We start from the raw sequence: 22,325 nt of genomic DNA on the forward strand, positions 1-22,325 counted from the left end.
GTCATGTTCTGAATTTTGTCTTTTGCTTGTTTTTGCATTTTCTCCGATATTGTTAATGTTATATATTAAAGAACAAGTGCAAAATGTTTGTTATATTGTGATGAAGATATGATACATTTGGTCTGAGACAATCCAGCGACATCTTATTGGAGTTATTGCCCCTGAAATGTTTTATTTTAAGGTAAATTGATTATTACTTCATATTGGTACATGATAAAGTCATAAGATCTTTTGCAAAATGTTGGGTGACATATGACCTTGAAAAATGTCAACCGGAAGTGACCTTGAGTGAACCGAAACTAGTCGTTTTTGCACTTATTTCATGTAGAAGTACATAGAAACCATATATTTTTGGAATCAGTGTAAATAAAGCTATCATATGAGACCGAAAGTGACATTTACTAAACCGGAAGTAGCCAATTATCTCTCTTTTTACAGGCAAAAGTATATATAAACCATTTATTTTTGGAATCAGTGTAAATAAATATATCATATGAGACCGGAAATGACATTTTCTAAACCGGAAGTAGCCAATTATCTCCCTTATTTCAGGCAAAAGTCTATAGAAACCATATGTTTATTGAATCAGCATGAAGAAACCTATGATTGGACGCCAGTAGTAGCTTTGAGTAAACCAGAATTAGCTTCTCATCAATTATTTAAAAAATTGATGTGGAAAGACCTTCAATTGTTCTTTGAACAATTGGTTTTTAATTTGTATACACATTTAGTCTGAAGTCATTTGAACGGAAAGATAGAAATATTTCAATGATATAAACAAGTACAGTTTTTTAATAATATTTTCTAAAGTGGGATTTTACTTAACATATTGTAGAGTTGGCTTCTAAATAAGATCGCAGATACTCAGTGAAAATAAATGTTTTGCCGAAATACGTTTTCATTAATTAAACGGGAAATAAGACAGTCTAATTTCATATAAAAAGGGGAAGTATGACATCAGTTGATCTCCCATTGAAACTTCACATATATTATAAATATAGAAGGCTTTTTATAGGCAATAGTATGAAAGCCTAGCCTTGACCATATAACATTTCAAAAATAACTAACTTACATTTATATGAAATTACGATTGATACAAATAAAGTAACACACTGGTACAGTTTCAGTACTAAAGAAATGGATTGTTAGTTTACTTCATTTTTTCACTTTTTTCTACTGAACATGTAACATTGATAACTTGGCTGTTGTTTTCTACAACAGTTTAGTAACAGAACAATCATTTAGTCTCTTATCCACTGGGAAGTGTCAATTTTGATTTTTAACAATCTTTTTTTTCTATCTTTTGTAATCAACAAGCTTCATATCATATTGCTTACTGAAAATATTTATTCGAATGTACTATCTGGCGTCATAATAGTAACCACTTTGTAATATGTTTCACATCGAAAAGTTGTGCGTTCCAGATGTAATACCACCAAATCATAGTACGTCACATCCGGTTGCATACGAAAAAGGGTCGAAAAAAATATTCCTTGAATTTGACAGTTGTTAGAAATTAATCCTAAATTTCATTGCAGTAAAAATTATTTTGGAAACTTGAGGTTACATGGTTACTAAAGCTTTTAAACAGGAAAGAAAAGGTTGGATATTTGATTGGTTAACTTCCAGTGATGGTTATTATCTTATATGCAATGAAATGTTATGTGAAATTGGTCTGTAGTACTGGACAGGATAAAACTTTACTCATGCCAAGTATTTCTTTATTTAAAACAAAGATTAATTCTGCACAATTTTTTGAAAAGTGCAAATTTAACAAAGACTAACAGGGGAAAAAGATGGTGGTAATACACCTCCATGATGTTCCCTGAGAAATAACCATTAGAAATTACGACCATATTCACCATAAGAAGTTGGTCAAGCTTGTATCCTCTATAAACTGTAATTAGCATTAAATGTGTAATAAAATTATTGATCCTCGTTAGTACTTGCCTTATATTATATCGTACTGTTTCTTATAAATGTTAGTGTTGATCTTTATAGTAATTGATTATTTTTTTCACATCTTTTAGACTTTGACATATTGTTAACACAGATCTACTGATGAAATAAGACTCTTCACAGATACAAGGCTTTTAATTCGATATATTCAATGCGCGTTTCGTCCTCATAAGACGTATTAGTGGCGCTTGACCAAAACAGTAAGAATGCAAAATCAAATAGGAAGTTGAAGTGCAATAAAAAAACAAAAATTCCAAAAAGTTGAGCTAATCTACTAAAAAATATATGCTCAGGGTGGAACAACATTAGCCTGTCTATCGTATTTGTTTTTCATTAATTGTTGCCAACTTGTCAAAATATAAATAAGGATATGTGGCATGATTGCCAATGAGACAACTATCCACCAAAGTTTAAATGAAGTTGGTTTCCTCTTTCTCATTGTTTTACAATATGTCATAGGGGGAGTTGTTTATTGCTGCCTAAACGGTTTGGTTAATTGTTGAAAGCCGTTCGGTGTCCTATAGTTGCATTCGTCCACGTCATTGGGTAGATAATTGTGTTATTGGCAGTCATACCAAATCTCCTTATTTCTATATTAGAGTTTCAAATAATTTCGAACTGTTTTAGAGAAAAGAATGTACGTTACCATATTTATATCGTTTTGTTTTTATATCGTTAGGTTGATGTTCATTACTCCTCATATACGTCGATGTCAGAATCATATTTTACCGCTGATTTGATATTTTTCTTTTTTCAAGCCTTTGTCTCACAACTTTGCATTGAGCCTTATATCAGCCGTAGGATGTGGAGTATCCATTTTGTTTCTGGTTATGACAATTCTTATACATTATGTACTTTGGAGGTAAGTTGAAATTTGTTTAGAGACAAAGTGCACAGTTCTCATCAACCTTTACATGTTGACCTGCTGGATATCCATGTGATAATACCAGATGGATTAAAAGTATCCATCCAATATCAGTCCTTATACTTAGTAGAAAAACAAACATTCTTTGTAAATTTGATTTTTAATCTTGGTAATCTAAATACATTACTTCTTGGGTATTTTTACGAGAATAACAAAGCTTATTGTGGATCTTTACTTTCTCTAATATTTATTTATACTTGCAACTGAAGTATCTTTATTTTTGGAGCAATTACACAGTTATTATTTAACATGTACGTGTTATATTTTTAAAACAATAGCTATCAAGTAGCATTCTCGTATATTAGCCATACTCGGCAACAGTTTTGATACTGATTTTGTGATTCGTAGGTAAGGAAATAATTACGCTTAAAATGAAAAAAATATTGCTGACTTCGTATTTTAACTATCTAAACTGCATTTGGCAGGTGAGGTACTACAACTTTACTGGTATCTCGATATCCAAGACCGCGATACATGTCGCTAGTAGGTTGAGACACCGACACATCGTATCGGTAAACGAATTTGTGATGGTGGCCGATAAACTTATGTTATGTCATTTTCAGTCGTTCTTCCTTATAAAACAGTTTTTGATGTCAAAATGCAAGATTCAATGCATGTTTAGAAATATATTATGATAACCATAACTCAAAATTACATTAATTGAAAATAAAAAAATGGCTATATTGCAGTCAATTCAGTACTGTTCAATAGCTATTCAGCTAATTCAGTATTTTGTTGAACTGTATAGATATATAGCAACTTTTGAGCAGTCTGAACATACATTGGAGAGAACTTAAATGAGTACTGAATTGGCCACAGTAGATAAGTCTGAAAATTTACTGACAAACTGAAAATGACTTAATAATTTATTCTGCAGACCTTTAAGAGCTGTTCAGATCAAAATGACCGTTTCAGACTAAAAATCGTTTACTAGTGATAATATCATATTTATGAATATTTGATATAACGACAAACAAGTTTAGAACAAAAGTACACAGCATACAGCGCAAAAGAAACTAGATCATAAAAAATGAAATATTTTTATAGTAACAAAATGTCATCGCATTTGTAATAAAGTGTAAATTGATTATTTTTTAAAGAAATTTTTAGTCAAGTTCCTAGAAGGGAACGGTTTGTGTTTAATGTACTTGCAACAATATCTACAGATGGATACATTGTATTTGGTAATTACATTAAAAAATCGGAAATAAATATGTTATAGTTATGTAACGAAATACTATTTTCAAGTGCCCGATTGAAACCAAAAGTAGTTTAAAACAAATAGGAATAATGATTCAACATTTTGCATTCAGTGATTTAAAGAAGAAAATAACCACAGAATGCTCTTCTATCTTTTTTGTTTTGTTTTGTAGATATGTGAAAAATGACAGAACAAAAATATTAATGAATTTATGCGTGGCTTTAATTCTGTCTTATTCCATATTCCTTGCTGGTATAACCAGAACAGAAATCAAGGTGAGAACAAAAAAGACAACAATTCTCCTTTTAATTTATATACATGTACATGATGTAGTAGGTATTTTGATTTTATATTGAAAGTATTTCTTATTGAAATTCGAACAAAAATAATCGATTCTGTGGCATTTTCAATTAGAAGGCCTTGGTGAATAAACGTTCAAGTAATTCAAAGAAAGAAATGTTTTACTGACGCCAAACATGTGTACCATACAGTTTTGTATGGATAATGTCAATGTGACTTAAAATGTAAAGTACAACAGTTTTACTGCTTCAAAAACAAATGATTTCTCATATAAAATTCAATGATAATTGGTCTGTATTATTTAAAGGAAGTATGTACAGCGATCGCAGTTGGTTTACACTATATGTTCTTGACAGACTTTTCTTTGATGCTAGCTGAGGGAATTCAGATAATTAGGATGGTTGTCATTGTTTTTTCAACTAGACCTATTGTTCAATGGCTATTACCTCTATGCTGGGGTTAGTATCTTACTACATGTTTTCATAAACGTCGACTTCTCTTGACATTTAGTCCCTGTAAACTTTTGCTGTTATCTGTACGGGTTAATATCATGCATATATATTAAAGAGATTTTGTTTTCGTATTTAACAAAAAACAGCTGAGGAGAACTATTTTTATATCCAAAAAGAAAACATTGCAAACAGAAAGATTTTTTTGTTAAAAGAGATAAAAGCAAATATCTAAAATTATAAGTCAAAGGACAGACGGCTTCTAAACCGAAATGATTTAAAACGAATAAAAAAGGTATTTTACAATTATCAAACGAAAATAAAAACGATCAAAATCAAAGGTATTAGAACAATGGATTTCATAAAAACTCGGAAAGGGTAAAAGTTCTTTCACCATACCTTTTTTACATGTTTCTGTGTTAAAACATGCGTTTGTTAGAAGAGTTGCAGGAAAATTAAAAACAGCTGTTTAAAAAAGTAAAATAATAAAAAAACCGAACTCCAAGGAAAATTCAAAACGGAAAGTCCCTTATCAAATGGCAAAATCAAAAGCTCAAACACATTAAACGAATGGAAAACAACTGTCCTATCCCTGAATTGATACCGGCATTTCCTTATGTAGAAAATGGAATATACAACCTGGTTTTATAGCTAGCTAAACCTCTTACTCATATGACAGTCGCATAAAATTCCATTATATTGACAACAATATGTGAACAAAACAAACAGACATAATAGGTAAAAATGTCAAAAATAGGGACACAGCAGTCAACATTGTTTTATAGTCACTATAAAAACAAACACATATGTCAACAACAAAAAAACAAAATGGCATATAGACAAAGCACATAAGCAAAAATGAAAGACAAGAATACAAAAAAAGATCATAGCACAATAACACAATGGCAAAAGAGGGACAAAAGATACCACAGGGACAGTCAAACTCACAGATCGAAAACAAACTGACAACGCCATGGCCAAAAATAAAAAGACAAACAGACATTATAGTACAGATGACACAACATAGAAAACTGAAGACTAAGCAACACAAACCCCACCAAAAACTGGGGGTGATCTCAGGTGCTCCGGAAGGGTAAGCAGATCCTGCTCCACATGTGGCACCCGTCGTGTTGCTTATGTTATTACAAATCCGTTAAATAGTCTAATTTGGTAGGTCACATTCGTGAAAAGGGAAGGGTATTGTAGTTACGACATAAGTAACATATCCGATATCATCTGTGAAACGGTTATTCCATAACGGTCAACCAACTCGTGATGGAGTCCGAAAATTTACGAAGGGATGATTTCAACTTCACCATTTGGAACTCTTGGTTTAATAGCTTCCTTGTGAGCAGCAATCCTCTATCAAGGAAATCATGATAGGAAATACAAGCCCGGGAATATCGTTTCAATTTGGAGATATATACTCCGTATGCAGGCGCTGCTGGAATGTTGCTACATAGAAAAGGGAAGCTGAAATCATCTCTTTTGTCGTAAAGTTTTGTTTTCAACCGACCCTCATTGTCAATTTCTAGATGTAAGTCAAGATATGAGGCAGACTTAACTGTATCTGTAGTATCCTTTATCTCTAGTGGCAAGACGTATAAGTACCGGGCCACGCCAAAAGGATATTGCCAAGACTACACAGTAAAGGTTGATAATTTGCAAAGACTAATAAAAGAACAATATAACACGTAATTAAGATGACAAACAACGTCAGTACCTAGAATCTATATATCAAGATCATCATGTATTATTTGTAAAGTTGATACGGAATAATTATCAACAAGGTCTTGGTATCTTCCGTTGATTTTCTTTTAGAAAAAGGACGAGACGTTCGTTGACATACCCTGGTTCATCAACTTTCTACTCAGACACTGATGACGTTTTATAAAGTCTGAGTAGCAGATGCAAGCTCTTAAATACCGAATGAGTTGGAAAATGTATATCCCATATGCAGGTGAAGTTGGTATATTGCTACTAAGGTGGGGAAATTTATAATTTCAAAATCAAAATCGTCTCGTTTGTCAGATTCTGGTACTGAGATGACCACTTATGTCGATTTCGAAGTATAAGTCTAAAAATGAGGCGGAGGAAGCCGTGTCTTTTGTTTCTATAAGTTCTAGTAAGATATTAATGGAACCCAATCAGAAACGTTGGATTGTTAATGGAAAGAACATCATCAATATATATGAATGTGAAATTCAATGATGTGGCTTCTTTGATCTTCATGTTTTTGACAAGTGTCTGAAGGAACTCCGACTCATATGAAAATAAGAAGAGGTCGGCAAGGAGAGGAGCACAGTTCGTTCCCATAGGAATGCCGATAATTTGTTGAAAAAGTCTACCTCCAAATTCGACAGATATGTTGTCAATAAGAAATTCCAGCATACTGATCACTTGTTCTTCTGTGTAGCATGTTTCACCTTTTCGTTCACTATTAACAAAATATGCTGTATGGTATCCCAAAGTAAAACAATTTTAGCGTATGCTACCATTTTTATATTGAAAATCATTGTGGAGTATTTCTTTTAGACGATTTTTCAATTTCACATAGGGAATGGTGGTATACAGGGTTGAAAAAATCAAACGTTTTGATAGAATTAATTTCAGAGAAAGATCGAGATTTAAAGTTATCCAGAAGTTCTTTAGATTTTTAAGAATTCACATATGGTTAATACCACTACGCGAGTAAATAGTTTCACAGTATTTCTGAAGACCCTCTTTTACTACGAACAGAATTTTTGTCAATCCAATGGGCAATTCCTTTGAAGAACATGCAGATAAGCCGGCAATGTACCGTTGTTTGTAAGGAATGTTGTGAAGCTTAGGTATCCAATACAAACAATGTAAGTCCTCAGATTTGCTGTTCAATGTATGTTCATCGAAGCCATTAAGGACTTATGATTAGCCAAATTCTCATCCTTGTCAGATGATATGTTTTGTATGTGGGATTACCTGAGTGCTCATTTATTCCAGGTGCAAATAAATGCAGCGGGTTTAAACGTTTTAATAGGCGAGCCCCAGTAATAACATTGCCAGGGGGCTGTAAATATAAGGCGAGTGGGAACAGTCACATATCAGAGAGTTTTTTAGGGATTCTTCTAAATCAAGGTCCTGCAATACTTGCTTATAGTTAAATACTTAAGGTGCAATGGTTTTGGTGTAACTGTAGGATACAATAGGAACAGACTGATTTTTAAAATAAATTGGAATTTTAGATGTTACCTCCTTGTAATGAAGAATGTTGCTGATGTTCATTGTATCAATTCCTTTATTGGGAAACTGAACTGGAAGGCATTTCCTCTTTTCATCATGTAACCGTTCTGATCTTACTGGTTTAAAAAGACGGAAAAAAGCTACACATCTCTATCTTTTCGGATTGGAGTACTTAGTATAGGGCTATTGGTGTGGTGATAAATTTTCTCGATGATGCGTACTTTCATAGATAAAGAAGAATCATGGTCCGGTTGATTAAGATGGTTATAAAGAACCCTGAATTGTGGATCTTTATTATCAGACCGGTTTTGATTCATCCTTTTGCGCAAAGTTCGTCGAGTTTCACCAACATAAAGTACTCCTAACAAAGTACATTCAATGGAATAGTCCAGAGGCTCAAAATATTTTGAGTAATAAGTTTTTCCTGTTATGTTACTATTGAAATCTGGAGTCGTGATTAACATATTACATGTCTTACACGTGCTCCTCTTTCCTATTTTATGTTTACAAGTAGAAATAATAGTTGATTCACTTGCAGCAGGTGTCTTTAAACAGTCGAAAATATTAACAGTACTTGGTTTTGATTTTTGAAAAGTATCTGAAATGTTAAAGTAATAATTACCTTCTGGCTGTACATAAGTCAAATCAGGGGTATTCCAAAGGATATTCCGTGGAACACACAAATCAAATGCTACAGTGTTCGGTGTAGTAGAACAGGACATTGGTTACCTGGGCGACGTCCTTTCCGGTTTTTTCTTTGTATTCTTTGTATTCATCATGCATTAAGCTACGATGTTAATGATGCCCTCGGGGAATTATCCACCAGAAGTAAAGTTTCTACAGGAAGAAACTTGAAATTAATGTTAATTGAAATTAAATTCCATAGTGTATCATCCTGCAATACGTGTATATAGCATGTGGAACAAATTAAGTTTTTTAAGCGTGACACTTTTTTTTTAAAAGCCTGGACCAAGTAACTTGTATCTTTAAAAACAAAATCTTTATTTTCAGTTGTACCTGGTATTATTGTCGGAATTTCTGTCGGCGTAACACAACTTAAAGGCTATGGTAACCAACAGTTGTATGTTTCTAATACCTTTCCAAAATTTGCTTTTGTTTAGTTGAAATATCATTATGGTAATGGAAATATCATTGAAAGAATAGAAATACGAGCACTTTTTTTATTTATTTCTAAATAGAAATTAAACAAATCATAATTGATTTTTCATAACAAAGTCTCGTCTATCGTAGGATTTATATATTGTTTGTTATAACAATACATAACTTGGTTGAAAGAGCAAATTTGTAAGAATACTAAATTTCTAATATCAATGATTGAAAATATATGGATTCATATGTTAACCACCTTCTGCATAAAAGTCACTAGTACTAACAATTCAACCTAATATACTAAGCTTATAAGTTGTCATGATTCAAGGAATTTTTTCTTTTATTAATTCAGTTGTTGGATGACCCTTGAATCAAACCTTATCTGGGCGTTTATAGGACCGGCATTGCTTGTCATTTTGGTACGTATTGGAGTTATAGAAAGGGTATAGTCGAGAGACACTGACAACGCAACGGTGAAAAACGAGATCACAAATAAACAAATAAATTCACAAAACACTACATAGAAGCTAAACACTGACCAGCACGAACCTCTCCAAAAGTGGCGGTCAGTTCAAGTCCTCCTGAAGGGTAGGAATATCCTGCTCCACTTGTGGCACCAGTCTGGGCTAGTTCCATTTTGTGATGAATCTAAGAGTCTAAGAAAGACAAAGACGGTATTGTTGTTACGACAATGGAACATATCCTTCATCATCTGTGACACAGATATTCCATAACGGTCAACCAACTCGTTGTTGTGTCCGTTACAATTTTGAAAGAATGACTGCAACATTAACACTTTGAACCTTTGGTTTGATAGTTTTTTTGTTACATGTTGCAGCAACTCTCTATCAAGGAAGTTAAGAAAGGAGACGCAAGCTCTTGAATGCCTTTTCAAACATGAGATTAATACTCATCAAGCAGGCGCTGGTTGCATGTTGCTACTTAAAGATGAAAATGGCACAATTGGAAAGCTAAATCATCCCCTTTGTAGTAAAGTTTTGTTCTCAACCGACTCTCATTGTCAATTTATATATGTAAAAAATAAATAAAAAATAAGAACATTTCAGCAACACGTGACCCCAAAATACGGGTTAGACTTGCATGCCTTGGTAGTTAAAAGTAGCTGTGTTATCTGTAATTTTCAAACTATTATATATTGCAGATTAACTTTGTTATATTTATCATAATGGTGTATAAAATGATGACTAGTAAAGGGATAGCTCGGAAAACACTAAGAGAAAAAACTAGGTAAGTTTATTATTCACTTTTCCTTTTCTCTTTTATTAATTACTTATTTTGATATAACATATAATAAGTTCGCTTGAAATAAAGATAAATTTTAATAAACCATGCACAATCACAACGAATCATCAGACAATATAACAGTTTTCAGCGTGCGAACGTACCGAAAACAATTTCTTATTAAAATATTGACAGGACAATGATTGAAAAACAATTTTTCCACAAGAACAAAAGAATAAACAGATAAAGAGATAAAACAATTACAAAGGATTTCAAAAAAATCTTGAGACACGAACAAATGGAAATGGACAAACAACATCGTCCAATAACTTATAATTGAATAACTTAAAGCAAAAACAAAAGTTTGAGATGAAACTAAAGGTTGAACACGCGAACCTCAGCTAAAAAATAAGATTGCGCATAACACATGTTACCAGTTCCACCTGCAAGACGAATACAGCATAGAATCGTAGGTTAGAAAAATCAAATAGTGGTCATCTGTGACCAGAAAACTGATATGAGGATGAAATTGACATATATGCTGTTATTTATTATAAAACTCAAATTGGTATGCATTTGAATAAACATTCAGATTCGAATTGACAAAATGTTGTTTTAAACAAAACAACACAATAGTATGGAGTTTCAACGGTATCAGTAATAAAACTTTAATGCATTATGTATTCGAGATTGATTTCATGACTATAAATAAATTTCAAATTATATCATCATTAGAAATGGCGAATTATTTAAATTTGCACGAACAGTTTGCTTGTATGACTAGTAACTATCAGATTTTATTAGAAAATACAGAAAGACAATTCTACCTAAAATCACAAAATTAAAGATTCCAAGTATTTTTAGTTTTTTAAATAGCAGAAAATGACTACACAATGATTATATTCATACGAATATAGTATATATTTTACATCTTAAGAAATGTTGTTCTTCAAAATGGAAACGAATAAAACATCATCTCAGGCCGCATACTTATGATAAACACTGATAATTGTTGACAATAGATAGATATCCAATAAGCACCATGTTATAGTAATTTACCTAAACCACTTATAAGTCTTCGTGGTTTGAATTGTAGACCAATAAAAAAATGGCGTGAAAAATATATTATCTAAATTCTGCTGCATTGAAAGATTAATTTCATAATAAATATTGTATGTTGTAAAAATGCGTTTCTGTACAATTAATTATATAATTCTGCAGTTTCTTTTGCACAAATGAGTATTCACTTTAAAAAATTTACAAAAAACAATCCAATAGTTTTGATTTGTTTTCACATCTTATCATAGTCTTATAATCACTGAGAAACGAATTTTTATGTTTTCACATCACATTATATTCTTCTAGTGCTTTTTGTACAAACTTGTGTTAGTGCAAATCTCATATAAACAGTATTAACAGTTAAGTAGTTAAGAGGTTCCATTTGAGATTTTCCATTTATGCTATTTATACGTAACTTTGTGACACAGTGATACGAGCTCAATCCTCTCGTATATTCCTCTATATCATATATATTGACTTATTGACAATGTTTGGAATCACATTTGTCTCTCGTATTATATTCCTTTTTTTTTTTTTGTGACTGGATGTAGGTGCTGCTTGTTATGTGAATTCGTCAGTTCGTTCGTTCTGTTAATTGTACTTCAATAGTTCGTCCGTGTATCGATATTTTTCATTTCAAGTTTGTCCAAACTAAAATGCAATTAAATTGTTTAAAAGAAGGAAGACAGTTTATCAGGGAAATATGCAATCTTCATCAGTTTATTAGTGAAGAATCTCTTCGTAAAACGCATAATATGATTTTGCACATTTTGTACAATTCTTTTATAGATAGACAGAAATAGAAAGAACTTAATGTCAATTTGTGCTTTATTTTCACTTTAAACACTGTTCGTGTTACAAAGGAAAACAAACATTAAAACGCATTATAGCTATGTATTGGTAATTCAAACATAAACAATATATATTTGTATATTTACAATAAAAACACTTTTCTGTAATGAATTTATTTGTCTGCTCTAGGATTGGTTTGAAAAGTATCTGCATCATTTTACCGTTGTTTGGAGTAACATGGGTACTTGGTGCATTTTCGGTGAACGATGATCTGGTCATGTTCCAATACCTATTTGCTATTTTCAACTCCTTCCAGGTATTTTTATATTTCTACAAGTGTTTCTTTGAACAAGTGCGTTTTATTGTTATGTTAATTTATATTATGTCAATTCTAACAGAAAAGAAATTTGACAGACCTCTCAACTGATACGTTACGCTAATGCATGTTCATGCTTTAATGACTTCGTTAACAAACACAATGCTCCAACAATGAGGAAGAATGGCTGAAATCGTCACTACATAAGTTTAACAGTTATTATAACAAATTGGTTGTACGATACGATATAACTGTCTAAATTCCTATTGAAGTTCATGCTATCCCATCAATTTTTGGGTGTTACTTTGGTTAGTATCACATTAATCGATTTTGAGATTTGATCATCTCTAAACTACTTTTGCCAATATTGATAGATGTGACATGCTAAAAAACAACAACTCTGTGCAAAAAGTCTTGTTTGATTTTTGTATGACCGTAAGTCATTGTGGATTGTCCTATCTTAAACACATAAGAATTGAAGTAATTCTTTCAGTCTGATAAATAATAGGAGTAACAATTAAAATCTTTTTTTTTTCTTAAACAGGGTTTCTTTATTTGTTTGTTGCACTGTTTCTTTAATAAGGAGGTGAGTGTTATTCTTAACAGTGAATAAATATTATAATTGAAAATGAATAAATTACAAAGTTTAACATATACAAATAGTAGTATGACCGCAATCAAAACAAGCTTAGTTATATCATTACATCCTCTGGTATGATCGATTTGCTTTATTAAAGCATCATTTACCTACCACCTATTCTTATTGGTATATTACGAAGTGACGTGAAAAAACAAAAGTATATATGTTCATAAACAAGGTACCATAGAATTCCATCAAAGTTGCATTAACATATATAACAAGTTTTAATTGTCACTTAAGTCTTAGTAGTCAGTGAATCGGTACTGACATAATTTATGACATACTTTTCTAACATAACACTGTTGATCTCTAAAGAGTGCAAATCAAATGTTGTATCACGGTCTTACTACGAGGTTCATCCATAAAGCGATTCATGTATATGAGTCGGATCGACAAATGTATTCAGACAGATAAAATGTAAATAAACTGTTCAAAGAAAAAGTGTTGTTAGCAAATAGATAAAAATGCAAAAATATAATGATTTGTTATTGACATATAAAATAAAGTATAACAATTTTTGAAATTTAGTTTTTTGAAAATCTTACATTATAACATTTATCTCTTGTATACATATATATTCCACACTGTGCGTAGGTCAGGCAAGGTTATTGTTGTGTACGTCAACATTAGAATCGAATGAATCAAGAACTATATAAATGTACCAAATAAAACAAATCTAATATGTATAGAATATTTATCAGAAATATACAATAACCAATTCTGTTCCTTATTTTAACAATTTGGATGCATGCTTATCTTGATACACTAACCCTGTCAAAGCATCAAATCCTTTTGAAATTCCTGTGATTCATTCAGTTGTTTTAACTTGTTTACTTTTTTTCTAAATGGATTTGCGTGGTTCCACTACTATTACCACTAAAACAAATTTGTGGAATATGCATGTATGAATGTACAAAGGTTAAAACATGATTCTTAGTCATACCGAAAAGCAATGCTTATCAAATAAGAAAAAGGCCTAGGGCAAACGTTATATCTTGATATTCGAAATATGATAATGAGCTTCCATTAGTGTTTGTATGTATCAATACTATCATTTTTTCTAAAGATTTGCATGTAGTACTTTGTATTATATATAACTTTGCATGCTTTTATTCAATTCTTTTTAAATAAATATTTTCATTTCATACTATGTTTAGGTCAGGCAAGGTTATAATCATTATCAGACACGCCGTTTGGATTTCAAACTATCTTCAAATTCTACTAATACTGTGAGTATATGAATATCAGGAATGACTAAATTTGAAAACAGAATCGTGCAATTAAAACAGATACGACAAAAATATATGTATGTATGCTGACTCAAAAACAAATAAATCTACTATACTCAAAACGTGATATTTTCAAGTGCTGCCATTTGATCAAAAGTTTTATTTTAGAATTGATGAAAAATACCCTAATGGTAATATTGCTATAAGTATCATTTCTTTTTCCCGAGTTTATCACCAAGCCATGGCGGACCAGAAGTAAGTATTTCCGTTCTGGCATAACAATTCGGATATTGTTTGAAAGATTTAAGGACATCGCTTGTAATAAAAGAACGATCACAATCATGCATAACTAGTCTGTTCCTCTGTTCCTTTTCTGTTAATTCTGTTCTTCAACGTTTACCAAATAAGTATTTGGATTTCCAAATATTTTGGAATCAAGTTTGACTGAAAAAAAGTAAAATAAAAAAAATACCGAACTCCAAGGAAAATTTAAAACGGAAAGTCCTTTATCAAATAGCAAAATCAAAAGCTCAAACACATCAAACGAATGGAACATGTGGAAATTAACTGTCATATTTCTGACTTGGTACAGGCCTTTCCTTATGTAGAAAATAGTGGATTAAACCTGGTTTTATATCTAGCTAAAAATTTTCTTTTTTCAATATCTCTAACCTATATAAATAAAGACAACAGTAGTAAACCGGTATTCAAAAGTCATAAATCGATTGAGAGAAAACAAATCCAATTTACAACTAAAACCGAGGGAAACACATCAACTATAAGAGGAAATCAAAGGAACAACAGGAACACTGAAGAGCAACAAAAACAAACGTTTTATAAACCCAATACAATAATGAAAAACGATGATTAAAAACTATACTAAATTTATTATTAAAATATATTTGGTTTCAAAATAAATTGACAATTTCCTTTGTATAGTTGTTCATTGTTTTGTATAGTATTTCAATGTGTCTCTTTGTCATCAATAAGTTGTTCTGTATTTTCAAGGACAACACAAACAGGATATAAAACCATCAACAACAATATCTGTACACGGAGGAAGAATTGTCAGTAAAGAATAAAAAACCCATCTCAACCGCATAAGGTGCATCCCAATATTTGTGCATTGATGATACAAATACCAGTTGTATATATTTTATAATTTTAAGTAAGAGAGAGAGAGAGAGAGAGAAAGAGCTATTTATGTGTTTATAGTTTACATAATATGACACACTCATTTGTATGATTGTTTTACGTTAAGGGCATACGATACAATTACAGGGGAGATAATGACGTTGCTAACGTAAAATGTCATTTTTCGCGATATCAAACTGTGACATCTCAGGAAAAGTTTCATTTTTCGACTGATTCTTATCAGTCAGACTGATTTAACTTGAAAACGAGTTCATTGACACCTCTTTTTATTTGTACCAATTTTTATGAAAAAGTCACCGATTAATTTTTTTAGTAAATTAGATAAATATACAGTAAAAAATGCCGTTTTTGTCTACAATTATTAAACTTTGATAAAAATTAATTATTTCCAAAGAATAGCTATACAAATTTATAGCATTCTTATGTAAAGAAGATTTTCCAAATGTTTCTACAAAAATCCGCTGGTGTTTATCTTTTGAAACAAATACGTTAGGTATGTCTATCCAAGGATAGAAATGTCCAAATAAACTAAATTTTGAGTAAATGCCTAAATCTTCGACCTTATTTCTTTCTTAAAGTAGCACATGAAGGTATATTTTTTATTACATACAAAAATAAATGTTTTTGAATTGACGAGGTGAAAAATAGCCTGTATGCAAATTTTCGTAAACAAATAACCGTGGGATCAAAACTGTATCGTATGCCCTTAAGCTCTGTCTAGAGGACTAGCAAGTTAATTTGAGAACGATTGCTTAATTATAATTTTTTTTTTGTATTATGCCAGTTCCAATCTGCTCTTTAAAAAGATGAAACAATGTTGAATGACAACCAGATTCTAGGGATGGCAACGAGTACCAAAATGATAATTGATTAATCGGTTTCCTGTTTGAACATTGCCTCCTTCTTTCAAATAGCTTTCTGGGAAACGCCTTTCGAAAAATTGAAGAAAAAAATCACTTCATAAACATGGCGTTTTTTCTTTTTTTATTGCTCGAAATTTTGGTATGAAATGTCTCCAAAATGTTTTGAAACACTTGAAAAGAAGCATTTACAATAAACTTTGTGAAGCTGAACTGAAGTATTGATGGGGAACTACAATTATGTAACACCATATTACAGTGAAACAACATAACGTTTAAACTGAAAATCGGGCATCACATCAGTGACTTCTATTTATATAACATCTAATGTAATGTGTTTCCATTACGATAATGTTTGATTTTGATAGAAGTAATTGTTATTCATATTCAAAAGGTGTTTTTAATCATGAATTGGATTATTGTTTACTTAATTATTTAATGTAGTAATTGAACTATACTAGTCAACAAAAGTAACGATACACAAGTTTGAAGTCCAATTTATCATAAAATAGAATAGGAAAACCTGTTAAATTATCCAATGAAAAACAATCATTTGTAAAGCAAATGCATATGATTAAAAGAATCTGACCAAATTGGAAAGTTAGGAAATACCGTGTTATTGAACATAGGGGTTAAATTTATTTTGCGGAAAATGATGACAAAAGTCGGCACTCTATTTGTAAGATGAGAATTAAGTATTCAAATATCTGCAAAGGCATTCAAAATTTTAAGCAGACCATGTTAAAGTTAAAAGTTTTAAGTTCGAATATCGATTTTTGATATTTTGGGTGAAAATACGATTTTTAAAATAACAAAAATTGCAACAACAAACAATTAGCGTTTTTGCCTTAAATCGATGGTTTTGATAAGGAAATAACACTCTGTAAATATTAGACCAAAAAGGCAATTATTTATCTAGGTACAGTGTATTCAATTTCATTATATATTGAAAATACATTACCTTGTCTCGTTTCTTTTGTTGACTAGTATATTTGTGAATATACATAATCCATATCATTCTTAGTCGCAGAAAATAATGAAGGGATTAAACGTTAATATCATGATGTGTTTTATTTAATTTTACTTGGTAAAACTGGTAAATAAAAGCTGTTATCGTTTCTTAATAGTAGATAGTAAAGTAGAGTAAACATTTTCCAACGTGAAAAGCGAAGATGCAAAAACAGATTGAAGAAATAGGATTACTATTTTCGTCCTTTTTAAAATTCATTAAACTCAATTCGAGCATGTATTATTGGTAAATCTATCAAAATGGAATGTAAATAGCCATACAAACTGCAGTTTATAACGCGTAGCTTGAAATTTTTTTTTTACTTTAGTTAAGAAACAATCTTATTTAGTATATTTTCGCGCCAAAAAGGAAACAAATTGATTAAAGGTATGTAAACACATTTACTTTCTTGAACAACCATATTGCAGAAATCCCCTGAAAATGTGCAAAGAAGTGTACAAAGCGTACATAAAAAGACATCCCGTCTGGAGTGATTTTATTGAAAAATACTTATTTGTCAAATGTTAGTGAGCAAGGTTGTAAAAAACGCCATTATACACGTAAAATTACAAGTATTTGTTTGGATTCTCTGCTTAAATCTCGTTTATAGTGAGCCTCAAACAAACTGTATGATAGATGTTAAATCTCTGTACTCCTTCACGGTTGTATCTTTTAATTTGTATAAGAATTTGATTTTTTTTCAAATATTTCGGCCTCCAGCATCACTGAGGAAACATTAATTGTACATTATTCATGTTATTGGATTGATCAATTGTGTCAACATTTACGATTATAAATTTACATTTTTATTATTTGTGTTATGTACATCCTCTAGGGATGTTAATTTCATTTTCAGTATTATTTGCATCTCAAACGAGTGATATTCAATATTAAATGTATTCTTATGAGACAGATGTAAGATTTACTAACCTTAGAATTATATCTATTATTACAAACGAAACTGAAGAAGTGGATCTGCCTCTACACTGTATTTTTATGTGGAGAGTTCCTCAACAAGAAGAGCTTAGTGTTATTCCTTAAGATTACTTTTCTTGTGAAATTGTTGTCCTTCCACCAAATTATCTAAAGATTATTGACAGCATTATTTGCATATAAACCTCTTGAACTTGAAATAGAGTATTTCACAATACAGACAGCTCTGGTTTATACCTTTAATTATAGCTAGAAATAAAATTGAAGGTGTCAACAAGAAATAATTTCAATTATGGTGCAGTCCTAAGGCAATAAAGCATGAATATTGTATTGTGCAGTAGTATATAGTACATGAGCGAATAGTATTTTGTGCATTGGCGAATAGTATATGATGCATGAGGAATGTTGTACATTTAAGTCCGTTTCAAAAAGAGGTAATAGAATTTGCTAAACACTTTTTATTGTGAGCAATTTTGAATGGTGTCATTCGTGTATGCTGAATGGTGTATGGTGTATAGGTATTGATGTAATGAGGTTTGGTGCACGGTGTAATGGTGTATTCAATGAGAAGGAAGTTTTCACTATTTAAGGACTGTAATTGATTTTATGCATTTTTATATCGGCCTATTACCGAAACGTATATAAAATATACGTCTCCCAGTTAACATGATATTGCAAAGATTACATTTATTAACATTATATCTTCGATAGAAGATACACAACAGCTGACAGGGGAGTTGATAGATAATAAACTTGAAGTTCAAAGTCGAACTGACCAGGTAGACCGTTTCGAATATCTTTATAACAGATGAGTAAGAATACGTATATTGGTTATTTGCAGCTCGAATTCTTTCTGCAATTGTTTATAACTTATCACACAAATCGACTTTTCAACGAATGCTTTCTTCGAACGAGAAACATATATTTGTCAACAGGGTGGCGTAAGAAATAGTTACTCTATCTTAGTACTAGTATTAAAGTTTAGTATTGTCTTAATGACCTTTGGTTACTAAATCTTTATTTTCAGTGTGATATGTTTTTGGATTCATTTTCATATTTTATTTTGCCCTTGTTTATGTATATCGTGCATATCTAAAACAATTATTGATTTCCCTTGGTATTTGCTTGACTTTGTTCATGGTAGAAACACACTGGGGATTTTTTTTGTGCATCTGAACTGGTTGAGTCGAAAAACACAATTTTTGTTCTGATTGTTTTTAACTATTAAAAAACTCATTCAAACGTTTAACTGTGTTATTTTATATCATTTTAAAAGAAACAATATATATTTGCATTCTTTCCATTCTAGATCGAAAAGTACATGCCCATTTATTTACAAACTGGTCATATAGTTTTAAAGATGTTAGTTGAAATATGTGGTGTTTATTTCTTTCTTTCCATACATTAACTCTAGAGCTTTCTCTGTTAATATCGGCATGATACAAAGTATCGAAATCTATTATCACAAAAAGTAAAATAACAAAAATACCGAACTCCAAGGAAATTCAAAACTGAAAGCCTCTATCAAATGGCAAAATAAAAAGCTCAAACACATCAAACGAACTGTCATATAAAAACAAAACATTCAACAGCTCCAGTTGTTTACGACCCCAAACGGTCTACTTATTGTCACCTAGATTTTAAAAATGCAACCAAATCGTGTCTTGTGTTGATATAAAGTTTTAAATGTTTGCTCAATGTGCAAGGATATTAAGAAAAGAAATGTTTTTATAAAAAGTATTATTTATCAAGAAAAATACTTAACCTATATGATGATTTATAACTATGTTTAAACCTTTCTGTTTCAATTCGTTTCTATTATCGTTGCAATAGATACATGAGATACTGGTTTCTTTTTCTGTTTCACAAACTTGACACTGGATGTTATCGTTGTAACTTCATAGAAGGAATAATAAAGTCAGAACGATTCTTTTCAATTTTCCCTTCTTCTTGCAGTGAACGATTGATGTATTAGTCAAATACATTTACCTGTTCGATTGATGCAGTGACCAAATTCCAAAGAAACATTCATTAATATTTCCATTTTTTGTACCAGAAATTTGTAATTGTATAACTTCAAAATATAGTTTTACTTCGCAACTTAATTTTTTTAGCATTTAGTATTTACAGAGAATCAATATTTGCTTTCTTGTCATTTGTACCAACGATTCAGTATTACTGTAAAGATAAAATAAATATAAAAATTACAATTAAGTTTTATAGACTGTTGTGTGTATCTCAGTCGTTTTGCCATAGCGTTGTCAGTTTAACTTCGAATTATAAGAAATAATTTCCTCTTTTGTATTTTCTGCCTCTCTTCTACTTAACAAATTGGTTTTGAATCTGTTAACCATCAACTGACTTGATTGTGTGAAAATTTGAAATGAATCGTCTAAAAAATTAGTATTGAAGAGTATACAAACAATATGTATATTAATTTGTGTTGACATGGTCAGTATAACCGAAGAAAGTTCGATAAAATGACTTTCTTTTACGGAGTTATCAACCTAAGAGTTCAAATGTTTGAAAGTGTTCGGTGTCACTTTTCAATCATGTCTGTACAAACAAATGCTGGAATATGACCAAATTGAGTGTATGTAATGACCTACTGCGAAATCACTTCAAACTCTATCATGTTGTGACCTTATTTTTTTTATATGTATTTTCACTAAAATTCCTGAATTCTAAGAATCCTTCGTTTAACACCATTCTTTTCTTTCCACTTTTCTAAACTTTTTCTGCTATTTGAACGTCCTCATGTCATGTTGCAGTTCTTTGTAAAATGTCCTTTCCATTAAATGCAAAGTAATTGTATTCAATTAGAATTTTTTTTTAATTTCGAACTACCAGTATTTTAAAGTACATATGAAGGTTACATAATGGTGAATAGAAGATTTTCAAAATTGTGTTAAAACCAATAACCTTTATTCTATAATCGCATTGGTTCATTGGTATGCTTCGTCGATTAGCAAATAAGATGACGTTATTGATTTCCTTATGATGAAAAAATGAAATTCTTGTTTTGCTGGAAGTATTTTATATGACTCTGTCTCAAATTCTGATGTATGGTATGTACTTCGTTTAACAGTAAAACTAAATGACATTCTGGATGTGCTCTCTAGAAGCTAAAATGACTTCACGGCTAAAGAATGAGTTATGTTATCATTAATTTATATATGTTCTTAAAGTTTACACTTTAAAAGTTATGACAATGATTTCAATATCACATTTGATGACCTCTATAAAGTATTATTTAAACTTATACTGGTGCAATATTGTCGCTGCTTGGACTGTCTATTCCCGAGAGTATAATCCTTTAAGTGGTCAGTGATTCAGCCCTGACATGATGTGGAACCTACCTTTCTTGAATTCCGCGTTGATAAATTTATCAACTATTCAGTAGCTACTGTTCCAACTCCCCCCAGGCGAGATGCCATTATATGAATATGGCTATTTTTGTCGACCCTTCTGGTCCTATACATCTTCACGTGGTAATGTACATGTTTGGCTTTCAAATCTTTGGGACTAAACGTTCCTGACGCGGGTTAATCCCAAAAGCGTTTCGGACCTTAACTCATCAGATCGATACAAAGCAGAAATACATCTAACAAAAACACAGACCGGAAGTGGCTGGTACTTATACATACCCATGTATATATGTGGTCCATTACAAATGTATTGTTGTAATTATGTCAGTTAAGTTTGTGAGCATCTACATTTTTTAATGGTCATGTTGCATGTATTACTCTTAGCATTTTAATATCTTCATATGGCTTAGTTGACCCCTTCCTTCCCTGTGTATGATTGTGAAACATATAACTCAGCTTCTTTTACAACCAAATAGATCACATTCGAACTCAGTCATTACGTAAATATATCGGCTCAGTGAAATCTGCTTCTTTGAAATCTTGTACCAATTTTTTTTAT

Source organism: Mytilus californianus, unplaced genomic scaffold, assembly GCF_021869535.1.
Source record: "Mytilus californianus isolate M0D057914Y unplaced genomic scaffold, xbMytCali1.0.p SCAF_5, whole genome shotgun sequence".
Taxonomy (NCBI): Eukaryota; Metazoa; Mollusca; class Bivalvia; order Mytilida; family Mytilidae; genus Mytilus; species Mytilus californianus.